Here is a 19,163-nt window from a genome sequence, read left to right as displayed (position 1 = left end):
CTGTAGTGTTCTTCTCTAGTGTTGCTGATGGTCTTCCTGGCATGGTGATTCTGACTGGGTGCTGTAGTGTTCTTCTCTAGTGTTGCTGATGGTCTTCCTGGCATGGTGATTCTGACTGGGTGCTGTAGTGTTCTTCTCTAGTGTTGCTGATGGTCTTCCTGGCATGTGATTCTGACTGTGCTGTAGTGTTCTCTAGTGTTGCTGATGGTCTTCCTGGCATGGTGATACTGACTGGGTGCTGTAGTGTTCTTCTCTAGTGTTGCTGATGGTCTTCCTGGCATGGTGATTCTGACTGGGTGCTGTAGTGTTCTTCTCTAGTGTTGCTGATGGTCTTCCTGGCATGGTGATTCTGACTGGGTGCTGTAGTGTTCTTCTCTAGTGTTGCTGATGGTCTTCCTGGCATGGTGATTCTGACTGGGTGCTGTAGTGTTCTTCTCTAGTGTTGCTGATGGTCTTCCTGGCATGGTGATACTGACTGGGTGCTGTAGTGTTCTTCTCTAGTGTTGCTGATGGTCTTCCTGGCATGGTGATTCTGACTGGGTGCTGTAGTGTTCTTCTCTAGTGTTGCTGATGGTCTTCCTGGCATGGTGATTCTGACTGGGTGCTGTAGTGTTCTTCTCTAGTGTTGCTGATGGTCTTCCTGGCATGGTGATTCTGACTGGGTGCTGTAGTGTTCTTCTCTAGTGTTGCTGATGGTCTTCCTGGCATGGTGATTCTGACTGGGTGCTGGTGTTCTTCTCTAGTGTTGCTGATGGTCTTCCTGGCATGGTGATTCTGACTGGGTGCTGTAGTGTTCTTCTCTAGTGTTGCTGATGGTCTTCCTGGCATGGTGATTCTGACTGGGTGCTGTAGTGTTCTTCTCTAGTGTTGCTGATGGTCTTCCTGGCATGGTGATTCTGACTGGGTGCTGTAGTGTTCTTCTCTAGTGTTGCTGATGGTCTTCCTGGCATGGTGATTCTGACTGGGTGCTGTAGTGTTCTTCTCTAGTGTTGCTGATGGTCTTCCCTGGCATGGTGATTCTGACTGGGTGCTGTAGTGTTCTTCTCTAGTGTTGCTGATGGTCTTCCTGGCATGGTGATTCTGACTGGGTGCTGTAGTGTTCTTCTCTAGTGTGCTGATGGTCTTCCTTGGTGATTCTGAGCTGTTGTTCTTCTCTAGTGTTGCTGATGGTCTTCCTGGCATGGTGATTCTGACTGGGTGCTGTAGTGTTCTTCTCTAGTGTTGCTGATGGTCTTCCTGGCATGGTGATTCTGACTGGGTGCTGTAGTGTTCTTCTCTAGTGTTGCTGATGGTCTTCCTGGCATGGTGATTCTGACTGGGTGCTGTAGTGTTCTTCTCTAGTGTTGCTGATGGTCTTCCTGGCATGGTGATTCTGACTGGGTGCTGTAGTGTTCTTCTCTAGTGTTGCTGATGGTCTTCCTGGCATGGTGATTCTGACTGGGTGCTGTAGTGTTCTTCTCTAGTGTTGCTGATGGTCTTCCTGGCATGGTGATTCTGACTGGGTGCTGTAGTGTTCTTCTCTAGTGTTGCTGATGGTCTTCCTGGCATGGTGATTCTGACTGGGTGCTGTAGTGTTCTTTCTCTAGTGTTGCTGATGGTCTTCCTGGCATGGTGATTCTGACTGGGTGCTGTAGTGTTCTTCTCTAGTGTTGCTGATGGTCTTCCTGGCATGGTGATTCTGACTGGGTGCTGTAGTGTTCTTCTCTAGTGTTGCTGATGGTCTTCCTGGCATGGTGATTCTGACTGGGTGCTGTAGTGTTCTTCTCTAGTGTTGCTGATGGTCTTCCTGGCATGGTGATTCTGACTGGGTGCTGTAGTGTTCTTCTCTAGTGTTGCTGATGGTCTTCCTGGCATGGTGATTCTGACTGGGTGCTGTAGTGTTCTTCTCTAGTGTTGCTGATGGTCTTCCTGGCATGGTGATTCTGACTGGGTGCTGTAGTGTTCTTCTCTAGTGTTGCTGATGGTCTTCCTGGCATGGTGATTCTGACTGGTGCTGCTAGTAGTGTTCTTCTTCTAGTGTTGCTGATGGTCTTCCTGGTTGCTGATGGTCTTCCATGGTGATTCTGACTGGGTGCTGTAGTGTTCTTCTCTAGTGTTGCTGATGGTCTTCCTGGCATGGTGATTCTGACTGGGTGCTGTAGTGTTCTTCTCTAGTGTTGCTGATGGTCTTCCTGGCATGGTGATTCTGACTGGGTGCTGTAGTGTTCTTCTCTAGTGTTGCTGATGGTCTTCCTGGCATGGTGATTCTGACTGGGTGCTGTAGTGTTCTTCTCTAGTGTTGCTGATGGTCTTCCTGGCATGGTGATTCTGACTGGGTGCTGTAGTGTTCTTCTCTAGTGTTGCTGATGGTCTTCCTGGCATGGTGATTCTGACTGGGTGCTGTAGTGTTCTTCTCTAGTGTTGCTGATGGTCTTCCTGGCATGGTGATTCTGACTGGGTGCTGTAGTGTTCTGATGGTTTCTAGTGTTGCTGATGGTCTTCCTGGCATGGTGATTCTGACTGGGTGCTGTAGTGTTCTTCTCTAGTGTTGCTGATGGTCTTCCTGGCATGGTGATTCTGACTGGGTGCTGTAGTGTTCTTCTCTAGTGTTGCTGATGGTCTTCCTGGCATGGTGATTCTGACTGGGTCTGTAGTGTTCTTCTCTAGTGTTGCTGATGGTCTTCCTGGCATGGTGATTCTGACTGGGTGCTGTAGTGTTCTTCTCTAGTGTTGCTGATGGTCTTCCTGGCATGGTGATTCTGACTGGGTGCTGTAGTGTTCTTCTCTAGTGTTGCTGATGGTCTTCCTGGCATGGTGATTCTGACTGGGTGCTGTAGTGTTCTTCTCTAGTGTTGCTGATGGTCTTCTGGCATGTGCTGACTGGGTGCTGTAGTGATTGCTGATGGTCTTCCTGGCATGGTGATTCTGACTGTAGTGTTCTTCTCTAGTGTTGCTGATGGTCTTCCTGGCATGGTGATTCTGACTGGGTGCTGTAGTGTTCTTCTCTAGTGTTGCTGATGGTCTTCCTGGCATGGTGATTCTGACTGGGTGCTGTAGTGTTCTTCTTCCTATGGTGATTCTGTTGCTGATGGTCTTCCTGGCTGATGGTGATTCTGACTGGGTGCTGTAGTGTTCTTCTCTAGTGTTGCTGATGGTCTTCCTGGCATGGTGATTCTGACTGGGTGCTGTAGTGTTCTTCTCTAGTGTTGCTGATGGTCTTCCTGGCATGGTGATTCTGAGGTGCTGTAGTGTTCTTCTCTAGTGTTGCTGTCTTCCTGGCAGTGTTCTGGGTCTGTAGTGTTCTCTAGTGTTGCTGATGGTCTTCCTGGCATGGTGATTCTGACTGGGTGCTGTAGTGTTCTTCTCTAGTGTTGCTGATGGTCTTCCTGGCATGGTGATTCTGACTGGGTGCTGTAGTGTTCTTCTCTAGTGTTGCTGATGGTCTTCCTGGCATGGTGATTCTGACTGGGTGCTGTAGTGTTCTTCTCTAGTGTTGCTGATGGTCTTCCTGGCATGGTGATTCTGACTGGGTGCTGTAGTGTTCTTCTCTAGTGTTGCTGATGGTCTTCCTGGCATGGTGATTCTGACTGGGTGCTGTAGTGTTCTTCTCTAGTGTTGCTGATGGTCTTCCTGGCATGGTGATTCTGACTGGGTGCTGTAGTGTTCTTCTCTAGTGTTGCTGATGGTCTTCCTGGCATGGTGATTCTGACTGGGTGCTGTAGTGTTCTTCTCTAGTGTTGCTGATGGTCTTCCTGGCATGGTGATTCTGACTGGGTGCTGTAGTGTTCTTCTCTAGTGTTGCTGATGGTCTTCCTGGCATGGTGATTCTGACTGTGCTGTAGTGTTCTTCTCTAGTGTTGTGATGGTCTTCCTGGCATGGTGATTCTGACTGGGTGCTGTAGTGCTGATGGTCTTCCTGGCATGGTGATTCTGACTGGGTGCTGTAGTGTTCTTCTCTAGTGTTGCTGATGGTCTTCCTGGCATGGTGATTCTGACTGGGTGCTGTAGTGTTCTTCTCTAGTGTTGCTGATGGTCTTCCTGGCATGGTGATTCTGACTGGGTGCTGTAGTGTTCTTCTCTAGTGTTGCTGATGGTCTTCCTGGCATGGTGATTCTGACTGGGTGCTGTAGTGTTCTTCTCTAGTGTTGCTGATGGTCTTCCTGGCATGGTGATTCTGACTGGGTGCTGTAGTGTTCTTCTCTAGTGTTGCTGATGGTCTTCCTGGCATGGTGATTCTGACTGGGTGCTGTAGTGTTCTTCTCTAGTGTTGCTGATGGTCTTCCTGGCATGGTGATTCTGACTGGGTGCTGTAGTGTTCTTCTCTAGTGTTGCTGATGGTCTTCCTGGCATGGTGATTCTGACTGGGTGCTGTAGTGTTCTTCTCTAGTGTTGCTGATGGTCTTCCTGGCATGGTGATTCTGACTGGGTGCTGTAGTGTTCTTCTCTAGTGTTGCTGATGGTCTTCCTGGCATGGTGATTCTGACTGGGTGCTGTAGTGTTCTTCTCTAGTGTTGCTGATGGTCTTCCTGGCATGGTGATTCTGACTGGGTGCTGTAGTGTTCTTCTCTAGTGTTGCTGATGGTCTTCCTGGCATGGTGATTCTGACTGGGTGCTGTAGTGTTGTGATGGTCTTTCATGGTGATTTCTGGGTCTAGTGTTGCTGATGGTCTTCCTGGCATGGTGATTCTGACTGGGTGCTGTAGTGTTCTTCTCTAGTGTTGCTGATGGTCTTCCTGGCATGGTGATTCTGACTGGGTGCTGTAGTGTTCTTCTCTAGTGTTGCTGATGGTCTTCCTGGCATGGTGATTCTGACTGGGTGCTGTAGTGTTCTTCTCTAGTGTTGCTGATGGTCTTCCTGGCATGGTGATTCTGACTGGGTGCTGTAGTGTTCTTCTCTAGTGTTGCTGATGGTCTTCCTGGCATGGTGATTCTGACTGGGTGCTGTAGTGTTCTTCTCTAGTGTTGCTGATGGTCTTCCTGGCATGGTGATTCTGACTGGGTGCTGCTGATGGTGTTCTTCTCTAGTGTTGCTGATGGTCTTCCTGGCATGGTGATTCTGACTGGGTGCTGTAGTGTTCTTCTCTAGTGTTGCTGATGGTCTTCCTGGCATGGTGATTCTGACTGGGTGCTGTAGTGTTCTTCTCTAGTGTTGCTGATGGTCTTCCTGGCATGGTGATTCTGACTGGGTGCTGTAGTGGTGCTGATGGTCTTCCTGGCATGGTGACTTCTGTAGTGTTCTTCTCTAGTGTTGCTGATGGTCTTCCTGGCATGGTGATTCTGACTGGGTGCTGTAGTGTTCTTCTCTAGTGTTGCTGATGGTCTTCCTGGCATGGTGATTCTGACTGGGTGCTGTAGTGTTCTTCTCTAGTGTTGCTGATGGTCTTCCTGGCATGGTGATTCTGACTGGGTGCTGTAGTGTTCTTCTCTAGTGTTGCTGATGGTCTTCCTGGCATGGTGATTCTGACTGGGTGCTGTAGTGTTCTTCTCTAGTGTTGCTGATGGTCTTCCTGGCATGGTGATTCTGACTGGGTGCTGTAGTGTTCTTCTCTAGTGTTGCTGATGGTCTTCCTGGCATGGTGATTCTGACTGGGTGCTGTAGTGTTCTTCTCTAGTGTTGCTGATGGTCTTCCTGGCATGGTGATTCTGACTGGGTGCTGTAGTGTTCTTCTCTAGTGTTGCTGATGGTCTTCCTGGCATGGTGATTCTGACTGGGTGCTGTAGTGTTCTTCTCTAGTGTTGCTGATGGTCTTCCTGGCATGGTGATTCTGATGGGTGCTGACTCTAGTGTTGCTGATGGTCTTCCTGGCATGGTGTGTTGCTGTAGTGTTCTTCTAGTGTTGCTGATGGTCTTCCTGGCATGGTGATTCTGACTGGGTGCTGTAGTGTTCTTCTCTAGTGTTGCTGATGGTCTTCCTGGCATGGTGATTCTGACTGGGTGCTGGTCTTCCTAGTGTTCTTCTTCTCTAGTGTTGCTGATGGTCTTCCTGGCATGGTGATTCTGACTGGGTGCTGTAGTGTTCTTCTCTAGTGTTGCTGATGGTCTTCCTGGCATGGTGATTCTGACTGGGTGCTGTAGTGTTCTTCTCTAGTGTTGCTGATGGTCTTCCTGGCATGGTGATTCTGACTGGGTGCTGTAGTGTTGTAGTTCTTCTAGTGTTGCTGATGGTCTTCCTGGCATGGTGATTCTGACTGGGTGCTGTAGTGTTGTTTCTCTAGTGTTGCTGATGGTCTTCCTGGCATGGTGATTCTGACTGGGTGCTGTAGTGTTCTTCTCTAGTGTTGCTGATGGTCTTCCTGGCATGGTGATTCTGACTGGGTGCTGTAGTGTTCTTCTCTAGTGTTGCTGATGGTCTTCCTGGCATGGTGATTCTGACTGGGTGCTGTAGTGTTCTTCTCTAGTGTTGCTGATGGTCTTCCTGGCATGGTGATTCTGACTGGGTGCTGTAGTGTTCTTCTCTAGTGTTGCTGATGGTCTTCCTGGCATGGTGATTCTGACTGGGTGCTGTAGTGTTCTTCTCTAGTGTTGCTGATGGTCTTCCTGGCATGGTGATTCTGACTGGGTGCTGTAGTGTTCTCTAGTGTTCTGGTCTTCCTGGCAGTGATTTGACTGATGGTCTTCTCTGTGTTGCTGATGGTCTTCCTGATGGTGATTCTGACTGGGTGCTGTAGTGTTCTTCTCTAGTGTTGCTGATGGTCTTCCTGGCATGGTGATTCTGCTGACTGGGTGCTGTAGTGTTCTTCTCTAGTGTTGCTGATGGTCTTCCTGGCATGGTGATTCTGACTGGGTGCTGTAGTGTTCTTCTCTAGTGTTGCTGATGGTCTTCCTGGCATGGTGATTCTGACTGGGTGCTGTAGTGTTCTTCTCTAGTGTTGCTGATGGTCTTCCTGGCATGGTGATTCTGACTGGGTGCTGTAGTGTTCTTCTCTAGTGTTGCTGATGGTCTTCCTGGCATGGTGATTCTGACTGGGTGCTGTAGTGTTCTTCTCTAGTGTTGTGATGGTCTTCCTGATGCTGATGGTCTTCCTGGCATGGTGATTCTGACTGGGTGCTGTAGTGTTCTTCTCTAGTGTTGCTGATGGTCTTCCTGGCATGGTGATTCTGACTGGGTGCTGTAGTGTTCTTCTCTAGTGTTGCTGATGGTCTTCCTGGCATGGTGATTCTGACTGGGTGCTGTAGTGTTCTTCTCTAGTGTTGCTGATGGTCTTCCTGGCATGGTGATTCTGACTGGGTGCTGTAGTGTTCTTCTCTAGTGTTGCTGATGGTCTTCCTGGCATGGTGATTCTGACTGGGTGCTGTAGTGTTCTTCTCTAGTGTTGCTGATGGTCTTCCTGGCATGGTGATTCTGACTGGGTGCTGTAGTGTTCTTCTCTAGTGTTGCTGATGGTCTTCCTGGCATGGTGATTCTGACTGGGTGCTGTAGTGTTCTTCTCTAGTGTTGCTGATGGTCTTCCTGGCATGGTGATTCTGACTGGGTGCTGTAGTGTTCTTCTCTAGTGTTGCTGATGGTCTTCCTGGCATGGTGATTCTGACTGGGTGCTGTAGTGTTCTTCTCTAGTGTTGCTGATGGTCTTCCTGGCATGGTGATTCTGACTGGGTGCTGTAGTGTTCTTTCTAGTGTTGCTGATGGTCTTCCTGGCATGGTGATTCTGACTGGGTGCTGTAGTGTTCTTCTCTAGTGTTGCTGATGGTCTTCCTGGCATGGTGATTCTGACTGGGTGCTGTAGTGTTCTTCTCTAGTGTTGCTGATGGTCTTCCTGGCATGGTGATTCTGACTGGGTGCTGTAGTGTTCTTCTCTAGTGTTGCTGATGGTCTTCCTGGCATGGTGATTCTGACTGGGTGCTGTAGTGTTCTTCTCTAGTGTTGCTGATGGTCTTCCTGGCATGGTGATTCTGACTGGGTGCTGTAGTGTTCTTCTCTAGTGTTGCTGATGGTCTTCCTGGCATGGTGATTCTGACTGGGTGCTGTAGTGTTCTTCTCTAGTGTTGCTGATGGTCTTCCTGGCATGGTGATTCTGACTGGGTGCTGTAGTGTTCTTCTCTAGTGTTGCTGATGGTCTTCCTGGATGGTGATTCTGACTGGGTGCTGTAGTGTTCTTCTCTAGTGTTGCTGATGGTCTTCCTGGCATGGTGATACTGACTGGGTGCTGTAGTGTTCTTCTCTAGTGTTGCTGATGGTCTTCCTGGCATGGTGATTCTGACTGGGTGCTGTAGTGTTCTTCTCTAGTGTTGCTGATGGTCTTCCTGGCATGGTGATTCTGACTGGGTGCTGTAGTGTTCTTCTCTAGTGTTGCTGATGGTCTTCCTGGCATGGTGATTCTGACTGGGTGCTGTAGTGTTCTTCTCTAGTGTTGCTGATGGTCTTCCTGGCATGTGATACTGATGGGTGCTGACTAGTGTTGCTGATGCTGATACTGACTGGGTTCTTCTCTAGTGTTGCTGATGGTCTTCCTGGCATGGTGATTCTGACTGGGTGCTGTAGTGTTCTTCTCTAGTGTTGCTGATGGTCTTCCTGGCATGGTGATTCTGACTGGGTGCTGTAGTGTTCTTCTCTAGTGTTGCTGATGGTCTTCCTGGCATGGTGATTCTGACTGGGTGCTGTAGTGTTCTTCTCTAGTGTTGCTGATGGTCTTCCTGGCATGGTGATACTGACTGGGTGCTGTAGTGTTCTTCTCTAGTGTTGCTGATGGTCTTCCTGGCATGGTGATTCTGACTGGGTGCTGTAGTGTTCTTCTCTAGTGTTGCTGATGGTCTTCCTGGCATGGTGATTCTGACTGGGTGCTGTAGTGTTCTTCTCTAGTGTTGCTGATGGTCTTCCTGGCATGGTGATTCTGACTGGGTGCTGTAGTGTTCTTCTCTAGTGTTGCTGATGGTCTTCCTGGCATGGTGATCTGACTGGGTGCTGAGTGTTCTTCTCTAGTGTTGCTGATGGTCTTCCTGGCATGGTGATTCTGACTGGGTGCTGTAGTGTTCTTCTCTAGTGTTGCTGATGGTCTTCCTGGCATGGTGATTCTGACTGGGTGCTGTAGTGTTCTTCTCTAGTGTTGCTGATGGTCTTCCTGGCATGGTGATACTGACTGGGTGCTGTAGTGTTCTTCTCTAGTGTTGCTGATGGTCTTCCTGGCATGGTGATTCTGACTGGGTGCTGTAGTGTTGTTCTTCTCTAGTGTTGCTGATGGTCTTCCTGGCATGGTGATTCTGACTGGGTGCTGTAGTGTTCTTCTCTAGTGTTGCTGATGGTCTTCCTGGCATGGTGATTCTGACTGGGTGCTGTAGTGTTCTTCTCTAGTGTTGCTGATGGTCTTCCTGGCATGGTGATTCTGACTGGGTGCTGTAGTGTTCTTCTCTAGTGTTGCTGATGGTCTTCCTGGCATGGTGATTCTGACTGGGTGCTGTAGTGTTCTTCTCTAGTGTTGCTGATGGTCTTCCTGGCATGGTGATTCTGACTGGGTGCTGTGCAGTGTTGCTGATGGTCTTCCTGGCATGGTGACTGACTGGGTGCTGTAGTGTTCTTTCTAGTGTTGCTGATGGTCTTCCTGGCATGGTGATTCTGACTGGGTGCTGTAGTGTTCTTCTCTAGTGTTGCTGATGGTCTTCCTGGCATGGTGATTCTGACTGGGTGCTGTAGTGTTCTTCTCTAGTGTTGCTGATGGTCTTCCTGGCATGGTGATTCTGACTGGGTGCTGTAGTGTTCTTCTCTATGGTGTTGCTGATGGTCTTCCTGGCATGGTGATACTGACTGGGTGCTGTAGTGTTCTTCTCTAGTGTTGCTGATGGTCTTCCTGGCATGGTGATTCTGACTGGGTGCTGTAGTGTTCTTCTCTAGTGTTGCTGATGGTCTTCCTGGCATGGTGATTCTGACTGGGTGCTGTAGTGTTCTTCTCTAGTGTTGCTGATGGGTCTTCCTGGCATGGTGATTCTGACTGGGTGCTGTGATAGTGTTGCTGATGGTCTTCCTGGCATGGTGCTGACTGGGTGCTGTAGTGTTCTTCTCTAGTGTTGCTGATGGTCTTCCTGGCATGGTGATTCTGACTGGGTGCTGTAGTGTTCTTCTCTAGTGTTGCTGATGGTCTTCCTGGCATGGTGATTCTGACTGGGTGCTGTAGTGTTCTTCTCTAGTGTTGCTGATGGTCTTCCTGGCATGGTGATTCTGACTGGGTGCTGTAGTGTTCTTCTCTAGTGTTGCTGATGGTCTTCCTGGCATGGTGATTCTGACTGGGTGCTGTAGTGTTCTTCTCTAGTGTTGCTGATGGTCTTCCTGGCATGGTGATACTGACTGGGTGCTGTAGTGTTCTTCTCTAGTGTTGCTGATGGTCTTCCTGGCATGGTGATTCTGACTGGGTGCTGTAGTGTTCTTCTCTAGTGTTGCTGATGGTCTTCCTGGCATGGTGATTCTGACTGGGTGCTGTAGTGGTCTTTCTTCTCTAGTGTTGCTGATGGTCTTCCTGGCATGGTGATACTGACTGGGTGCTGTAGTGTTCTTCTCTAGTGTTGCTGATGGTCTTCCTGGCATGGTGATTCTGACTGGGTGCTGTAGTGTTCTTCTCTAGTGTTGCTGATGGTCTTCCTGGCATGGTGATTCTGACTGGGTGCTGTAGTGTTCTTCTCTAGTGTTGCTGATGGTCTTCCTGGCATGGTGATACTGACTGGGTGCTGTAGTGTTCTTCTCTAGTGTTGCTGATGGTCTTCCTGGCATGGTGATTCTGACTGGGTGCTGTAGTGTTCTTCTCTAGTGTTGCTGATGGTCTTCCTGGCATGGTGATTCTGACTGGGTGCTGTAGTGTTCTTCTCTAGTGTTGCTGATGGTCTTCCTGGCATGGTGATTCTGACTGGGTGCTGTAGTGTTCTTCTCTAGTGTTGCTGATGGTCTTCCTGGCATGGTGATACTGACTGGGTGCTGTAGTGTTCTTCTCTAGTGTTGCTGATGGTCTTCCTGGCATGGTGATTCTGACTGGGTGCTGTAGTGTTCTTCTCTAGTGTTGCTGATGGTCTTCCTGGCATGGTGATTCTGACTGGGTGCTGTAGTGTTCTTCTCTAGTGTTGCTGATGGTCTTCCTGGCATGGTGATACTGACTGGGTGCTGTAGTGTTCTTCTCTAGTGTTGCTGATGGTCTTCCTGGCATGGTGATTCTGACTGGGTGCTGTAGTGTTCTTCTCTAGTGTTGCTGATGGTCTTCCTGGCATGGTGATTCTGACTGGGTGCTGTAGTGTTCTTCTCTAGTGTTGCTGATGGTCTTCCTGGTTGCTGATGGTCTGTAGTGTTCTTCCTAGTGTTGCTGATGGTCTTCCTGATGGTTCTGACTGGGTGCTGTAGTGTTCTTCTCTAGTGTTGCTGATGGTCTTCCTGGCATGGTGATTCTGACTGGGTGCTGTAGTGTTCTTCTTCTAGTGTTGCTGATGGTCTTCCTGGCATGGTGATTCTGACTGGGTGCTGTAGTGTTCTTCTCTAGTGTTGCTGATGGTCTTCCTGGCATGGTGATTCTGACTGGGTGCTGTAGTGTTCTTCTCTAGTGTTGCTGATGGTCTTCCTGGCATGGTGATTCTGACTGGGTGCTGTAGTGTTCTTCTCTAGTGTTGCTGATGGTCTTCCTGGCATGTTGTGATTCCTGACTGGATTCTGTGCTGTAGTGTTCTTCTCTAGTGTTGCTGATGGTCTTCCTGGCATGGTGATTCTGACTGGGTGCTGTAGTGTTCTTCTCTAGTGTTGCTGATGGTCTTCCTGGCATGGTGATTCTGACTGGGTGCTGTAGTGTTCTTCTCTAGTGTTGCTGATGGTCTTCCTGGCATGGTGATTCTGACTGGGTGCTGTAGTGTTCTTCTCTAGTGTTGCTGATGGTCTTCCTGGCATGGTGATTCTGACTGGGTGCTGTAGTGTTCTTCTCTAGTGTTGCTGATGGTCTTCCTGGCATGGTGATTCTGACTGGGTGCTGTAGTGTTCTTCTCTAGTGTTGCTGATGGTCTTCCTGGCATGTGTGATGGGTGCTGACTGATGGTGCTGTAGTGTTCTTCTTCTCTAGTGTTGCTGATGGTCTTCCTGGCATGGTGATTCTGACTGGGTGCTGTAGTGTTCTTCTCTAGTGTTGCTGATGGTCTTCCTGGCATGGTGATTCTGACTGGGTGCTGTAGTGTTCTTCTCTAGTGTTGCTGATGGTCTTCCTGGCATGGTGATTCTGACTGGGTGCTGTAGTGTTCTTCTCTAGTGTTGCTGATGGTCTTCCTGGCATGGTGATTCTGACTGGGTGCTGTAGTGTTCTTCTCTAGTGTTGCTGATGGTCTTCCTGGCATGGTGATTCTGACTGGGTGCTGTAGTGTTCTTCTCTAGTGTTGCTGATGGTCTTCCTGGCATGGTGATTCTGACTGGGTGCTGTAGTGTTCTTGTTCTTGCTCTAGTGTTGCTGATGGTCTTCCTGGCATGGTGATACTGACTGGGTGCTGTAGTGTTCTTCTCTAGTGTTGCTGATGGTCTTCCTGGCATGGTGATTCTGACTGGGTGCTGTAGTGTTCTTCTCTAGTGTTGCTGATGGTCTTCCTGGCATGGCTGACTGGTGCTGTAGTGTTCTTCTCTAGTGTTGCTGATGGTCTTCCTGGCATGGTGATTCTGACTGGGTGCTGTAGTGTTCTTCTCTAGTGTTGCTGATGGTCTTCCTGGCATGGTGATTCTGACTGGGTGCTGTAGTGTTCTTCTCTAGTGTTGCTGATGGTCTTCCTGGCATGGTGATACTGACTGGGTGCTGTAGTGTTCTTCTCTAGTGTTGCTGATGGTCTTCCTGGCATGGTGATTCTGACTGGGTGCTGTAGTGTTCTTCTCTAGTGTTGCTGATGGTCTTCCTGGCATGGTGATACTGACTGGGTGCTGTAGTGTTCTTCTCTAGTGTTGCTGATGGTCTTCCTGGCATGGTGATTCTGACTGGGTGCTGTAGTGTTCTTCTCTAGTGTTGTTCTTCTCTAGTGTTGTCTGATGGTCTTCCTGGCATGGTGATTCTGACTGGGTGCTGTAGTGTTCTTCTCTAGTGTTGCTGATGGTCTTCCTGGCATGGTGATACTGACTGGGTGCTGTAGTGGTCTTCTCTAGTGTTGCTGATGGTCTTCCTGGCATGGTGATACTGACTGTAGTGTGATCTTCCTGGCATGGTGTGACTGCTGACTGGCATGGTGATTCTGACTGGGTGCTGTAGTGTTCTCTAGTGTTGCTGATGGTCTTCCTGGCATGGTGATTCTGACTGGGTGCTGTAGTGTTCTTCTCTAGTGTTGCTGATGGTCTTCCTGGCATGGTGATTCTGACTGGGTGCTGTAGTGTTCTTCTCTAGTGTTGCTGATGGTCTTCCTGGCATGGTGATTCTGACTGGGTGCTGTAGTGTTCTTCTCTAGTGTTGCTGATGGTCTTCCTGGCATGGTGATTCTGACTGGGTGCTGTAGTGTTCTTCTCTAGTGTTGCTGATGGTCTTCCTGGCATGGTGATTCTGACTGGGTGCTGTAGTGTTCTTCTCTAGTGTTGCTGATGGTCTTCCTGGCATGGTGATTCTGACTGGGTGCTGTAGTGTTCTTCTCTAGTGTTGCTGATGGTCTTCCTGGCATGGTGATTCTGACTGGGTGCTGTAGTGTTCTTCTCTAGTGTTGCTGATGGTCTTCCTGGCATGGTGATTCTGACTGGGTGCTGTAGTGTTCTTCTCTAGTGTTGCTGATGGTCTTCCTGGCATGGTGATTCTGACTGGGTGCTGTAGTGTTCTTCTCTAGTGTTGCTGATGGTCTTCCTGGCATGGTGATTCTGACTGGGTGCTGTAGTGTTCTTCTCTAGTGTTGCTGATGGTCTTCCTGGCATGGTGATTCTGACTGGGTGCTGTAGTGTTCTTCTCTAGTGTTGCTGATGGTCTTCCTGGCATGGTGATTCTGACTGGGTGCTGTAGTGTTCTTCTTCTAGTGTTGCTGATGGTCTTCCTGGCATGGTGATTCTGACTGGGTGCTGTAGTGTTCTTCTCTAGTGTTGCTGATGGTCTTCCTGGCATGGTGATTCTGACTGGGTGCTGTAGTGTTCTTCTCTAGTGTTGCTGATGGTCTTCCTGGCATGGTGATTGCTGACTGGTGTGACTGTAGTGTTCTTCTCTAGTGTTGCTGATGGTCTTCCTGGCATGGTGATTCTGACTGGGTGCTGTAGTGTTCTTCTCTAGTGTTGCTGATGGTCTTCCTGGCATGGTGATTCTGACTGGGTGCTGTAGTGTTCTTCTCTAGTGTTGCTGATGGTCTTCCTGGCATGGTGATTCTGACTGGGTGCTGTAGTGTTCTTTCTCTGAGTGTTGCTGATGGTCTTCCTGGCATGGTGATTCTGACTGGGTGCTGTAGTGTTCTTCTCTAGTGTTGCTGATGGTCTTCCTGGCATGGTGATTCTGACTGGGTGCTGTAGTGTTCTTCTCTAGTGTTGCTGATGGTCTTCCTGGCATGGTGATTCTGACTGGGTGCTGTAGTGTTCTTCTCTAGTGTTGCTGATGGTCTTCCTGGCATGGTGATTCTGACTGGGTGCTGTAGTGTTAGTGTTTCTCTAGTGTTGCTGATGGTCTTCCTGGCATGGTGATTCTGACTGGGTGCTGTAGTGTTCTTCTCTAGTGTTGCTGATGGTCTTCCTGGCATGGTGATTCTGACTGGGTGCTGTAGTGTTCTTCTCTAGTGTTGCTGATGGTCTTCCTGGCATGGTGATTCTGACTGGGTGCTGTAGTGTTCTTCTCTAGTGTTGCTGATGGTCTTCCTGGCATGGTGATTCTGACTGGGTGCTGTAGTGTGGTCTTCTCTGAGTGTAACTGATGGTCTTCCTGGCATGGTGATTCTGACTGGGTGCTGTAGTGTTCTTCTCTAGTGTTGCTGATGGTCTTCCTGGCATGGTGATTCTGACTGGGTGCTGTAGTGTTCTTCTCTAGTGTTGCTGATGGTCTTGCTGGCATGGTGATTCTGACTGGGTGGTTCTATTCCATGGAGACTCATTAAACAGTGAGACACATTCTCAGTTCCAATGTGCATGTTGAAAGTAGGTACAAAAAAAAGTGTTTTTGTCACTTGCCTTTGCCATGTGTTGCTCTCTGTGAGGCTGACAGATGAGCAGTGTGTACATAGAGCTCTGTTTGGATTGGATGAAAAGGGCCTGGGATGGCACTTCCAACAGACACACACAAACACACCAAGCTGGTGCACCCACCCACCCACCCACCCACCCACCAAGCTGGCATGGTGCTGGCCGGTTCTGTGTCCCTCTGGCAGTGCTATTTAGTCAGGGCACAGGAGCAGGGATCTGATGGCTGTGTAGTGTAGTGGTTCCAGCCTGACTGTGGCATCTCCTACGGGACATGACCTCCACAGACAGATGGTTCCAGCTCACATTAGATACACAGGCCAGTCCTCTGGACACTTTATGCTTACAAACTAAACTAACAAAAGTAATTTCACAATAGGACAATAGAGGAGATGTTTATAATTTCTAAAATGACTACACTCTTACCTCTTTCATGTGTCACTATAAATAAGAAACGGTGATTCAAACCAGCTAGCTAGCTACATGACAAAATATCCACGAAGACTTGAGCCGTGTCATGTTCAATCATTATACTGTGTTTGACATTTGGAGTCATATCTCCCTCCAGCGCTATTGCCCTCCTGCTGGAAATTAGGTTCAAGTGCTAACTGTTACATTTGTTGCATTGTTTTAAATGCACATTAAATAAATGTTCTGGTTCTATTTGACCCCTCTCTCCTGTTGTGTCTTGTCAGGTGTAAAGGGCCGGCCAGATGGCAGACCGACACCATGGACATGTTTGTGGACTCATCCTGGTACTATTTCAGATACTGACCCCCACAACCAAGACAGGTGATCTGGGATTTTCCCTTCCTCTGTCTGTAGTATCGCTCTCTCTGTTTGTCTTATCTTCCTATCCCCCCCAAAATATCATCTCTACTTTTACATCAGTCAGTAGCAGTTCCTACAACATGAAAGAGGGATAGAGAGCGGGAGAGGGAGTGTTGTAGGACCTGGTACTGACTGATTTAAAAGGGAAGATTAGAGATTATATTTTTTGGGACTGTTCCAAAATGAAACAGAAGTAGAGACAAAAGTCACCTTAGGTAAATAGTTTTGTATACAACGAGAATCTAGACAAATATTACAAATGTAATATGCATTGTCCATTTAATCACTTACAAATGTTTTTTCCACCCACACATCAGCGCACCATTTTACACTTCCTCTCAAACAGTTAATTTCGTACACACGCAAACAAGCACACATATCCTTAACTTGTATTCCCTGCTGATGGAGATTATAAACTCTTGGCCGTTAGCTGCTGGGGCGGTGGCGATACCCAGAGCTTTAACAAAAGAGATTAATTTCCCCAAAGGCAGGACTTGTCTTTCCTTCACTGACCTTGCTAGGGTAAATCCATTTCAATTCAATCACTTTTTGACAACACCCCTTTTGATTCGAACGAAACCTTACATACATATTTGCCCATTTGTGGAAGTGCTCAGAAAGTGGCGTTTTGGACCTGAATGTCCAAACAATCGAGAGATAAAGATGCTCAAAGTTGACCCATTGTTGTATAGTGCACAGTACCAGGATACATCCAAGTCTTCATCACTGGAAAAGATAAACAGTTGAGATTGATATCATTTCAAAGCTTATAAAAAGGGTTGTCAAACTATTTAATAATTTATGGAATTTAAATTTTTTATATATATCAGTTGAAGTTACACTTTAGCCAAATACATTTAAACTCAGTTTTTCACAATTCCTAATCCGAGTAAAAATTCCCTGTCTTAGGTCAATTAGGATGACAGCTGCCTGGTCCAATGGTGTTTATACTTGCGTACTATTGTTTGTACAGATGAACGTGGTACCTTCAGGTGTTTGGAAATTGCTCCCAAGGATGAACCAGACTTGTGGAGGTCTACAATTTTTTTTCTGAGCTTTTGGGAAAATTATTTTGGTTTTCCCATGATGTCAACAAGGAGGCACTGAGTTTGAAGGTAGGCCTAGAGATACATCCACAGGTACACCTCCAATTGACTCAAATGATGTCAATTAACCTATCAGAAGCTTCTAAAGCCATGACATCATTTTCTGGAATTTTCCAAGCTGTTTAAAGGCACAGTCAAGTGAGTGTATGTAAACGTCTGACCCAGTGGAATTGTGATACAGTGAATTCTAAGTGAAATAATCTGTCTGTAAACAATTGTTGGAAAATTACTTGTGTCATGCACAAAGTAGATGTCCTAACCGACTTGCCAAAACTATAGTTTATTAACAAGAAATTTGTGGAGTGGTTGAAAAACGGGTTTTAATGACTCCAACCTAAGTGTATGTAAACTTCCTACTTCAACTGTATGTGTGTGTGTGTGTGTGTGTGTGTGTGTGTGTGTATATACAGTGGGGAGAACATGTATTTGATACACTGCCGATTTTGCAGGTTTTCCTACTTACAAAGCATGTAGAGGTCTGTAATCTTTATCATAGGTACACTTCAACTGTGAGAGACGGAATCTAAAACAAAAATCCAGAAAATCACATTGTATGATTTTTAAGTAATTAATTCGCATTTTATTGCATGACATAAGTATTTGATACATCAGAAAAGCAGAACTTAATATTTGGTACAGAAACCTTTGTTTACAATTACAGAGATCATACGTTTCCTGTAGTTCTTGACCAGGGTTGCACACACTGCAGCAGGGATTTTGGCCCACTCCTCCATACAGACCTTCTCCAGATCCTTCAGGTTTCGGGGCTGTCGCTGGGCAATACGGACTTTCAGCTCCCTCCCAAATATTTTCTATTGGGTTCAGGTCTGGAGACTGGCTAGGCCACTCCAGGACCTTGAGATGCTTCTTGGAGCCACTCCTTAGTTGCCCTGGCTGTGTGTTTCGGGTCGTTGTCATGCAGAGTTCCTCTGTGGAGATGGGAGAACCTTCCAGAAGGATAACCATTTCTGCAGCACCACCAATCAAGCCTTTATGGTAGAGTGGCGAGAAGGATGCCACTCTTCAGTAAATGGCACATGAAAGTCCGCTTGGATTTGACCATAAAGGAATATAAAGGCACCTAAAGGAATCTTAGATCATGTGAAACAATATTCTCTGGTCTGATGAAATCAAGATTGAACTCTTTGGCCTGAATGGAAAGGGTAGTGTGGAGTGTGATTGAGATTTGCGTCATCTGTGGATCTGTTGGGGTGGTATACGAAGTGGGGTGGGTCTTTGGTTTCTGGGATGATGGTGTTGATGTGAGCCATGACCAGCCTTTCAAAGCACTTCAAGGCTACTGACATGAGTGCTACGGGGCAGTAATGTGTAAGATGGCGCCGGAGAAGAAGGCAGACGTTTGTGTTTTGTTTTTTCGTTTGTTTGTAACTTATTTTTTTAAAACTTATTTTGTACATAATTTTTCCACTACCGTCTCTTATGACCGAAAATAACTTCGGGACATCAGATCTGCGATTACTCACACAGACTGGCAGAATCCTTTTTTCCCATTGACGAGTCTGACGAGGCCGATGTGAACAATATACTGCTTTTTCAGGAACAGGCCCAGATCCCTATGATTTACGTGAAGAGGAGGCTGAGAAAAAAGGGCCTGAGGGCGTGCTGCCTTCTGAGAATTCGTAGACGATCGAATAAACCCCCACTTCTTTCCATTTTGCTAGCAAACGTGCAGTCTTTGGACAATAAAATAGATGACCTACGCGGAAGATTAAACGACCAACGGGACATTCAAAACCTTAATATCTTATGCTTCACGGAGACACTATCGACATACAGCTGGCTGGTTATACTTTGCACCGTCAGGATAGAACAGCGGCGTCTGGTAAGACAAGGGGCGGCGGTCTATGCTTTTTTATACATAACAGCAGGTGCACGATCTCTAAGGAAGTCTCAAGCTATTGCTCGCCTGAGGTAGAGTATCTCATGATAAACTGTAGACCACACTACCTACCTAGAGTATTCATCTGTATTTTTCGTAGCTGTTTACATACCACCACAGTCAGAGGCCGGCACTAAGACAGCATTGTATGAGCTGTATTCTGCCAAAGGCAAACAAGAAAACGATCACTCAGAGGCGGCACTCCTAGTAGCCAGGGACTTAAATGCAGGGAAACTTAAATACGTTTTCCCAAATTTCTAAAAACCCTGGACCACCTTCACTCCACACACAGAG

General features: G+C 47.6%; 1 pseudogene; it reads left to right on the top strand.

Annotated features, from left to right (window-relative positions):
- Nucleotides 1-19,163, top strand: part of LOC115114006 (probable leucine--tRNA ligase, mitochondrial) — a 77,189-nt pseudogene that overhangs the window by 39,892 nt on the left and 18,134 nt on the right.

The sequence above is a fragment of the Oncorhynchus nerka genome, linkage group LG3, assembly GCF_034236695.1.
Source record: "Oncorhynchus nerka isolate Pitt River linkage group LG3, Oner_Uvic_2.0, whole genome shotgun sequence".
Taxonomy (NCBI): Eukaryota; Metazoa; Chordata; class Actinopteri; order Salmoniformes; family Salmonidae; genus Oncorhynchus; species Oncorhynchus nerka.
The sequence above is the reverse complement of the archived record's forward strand: the minus strand, read 5'-3'. Positions and strand labels throughout refer to the sequence as shown.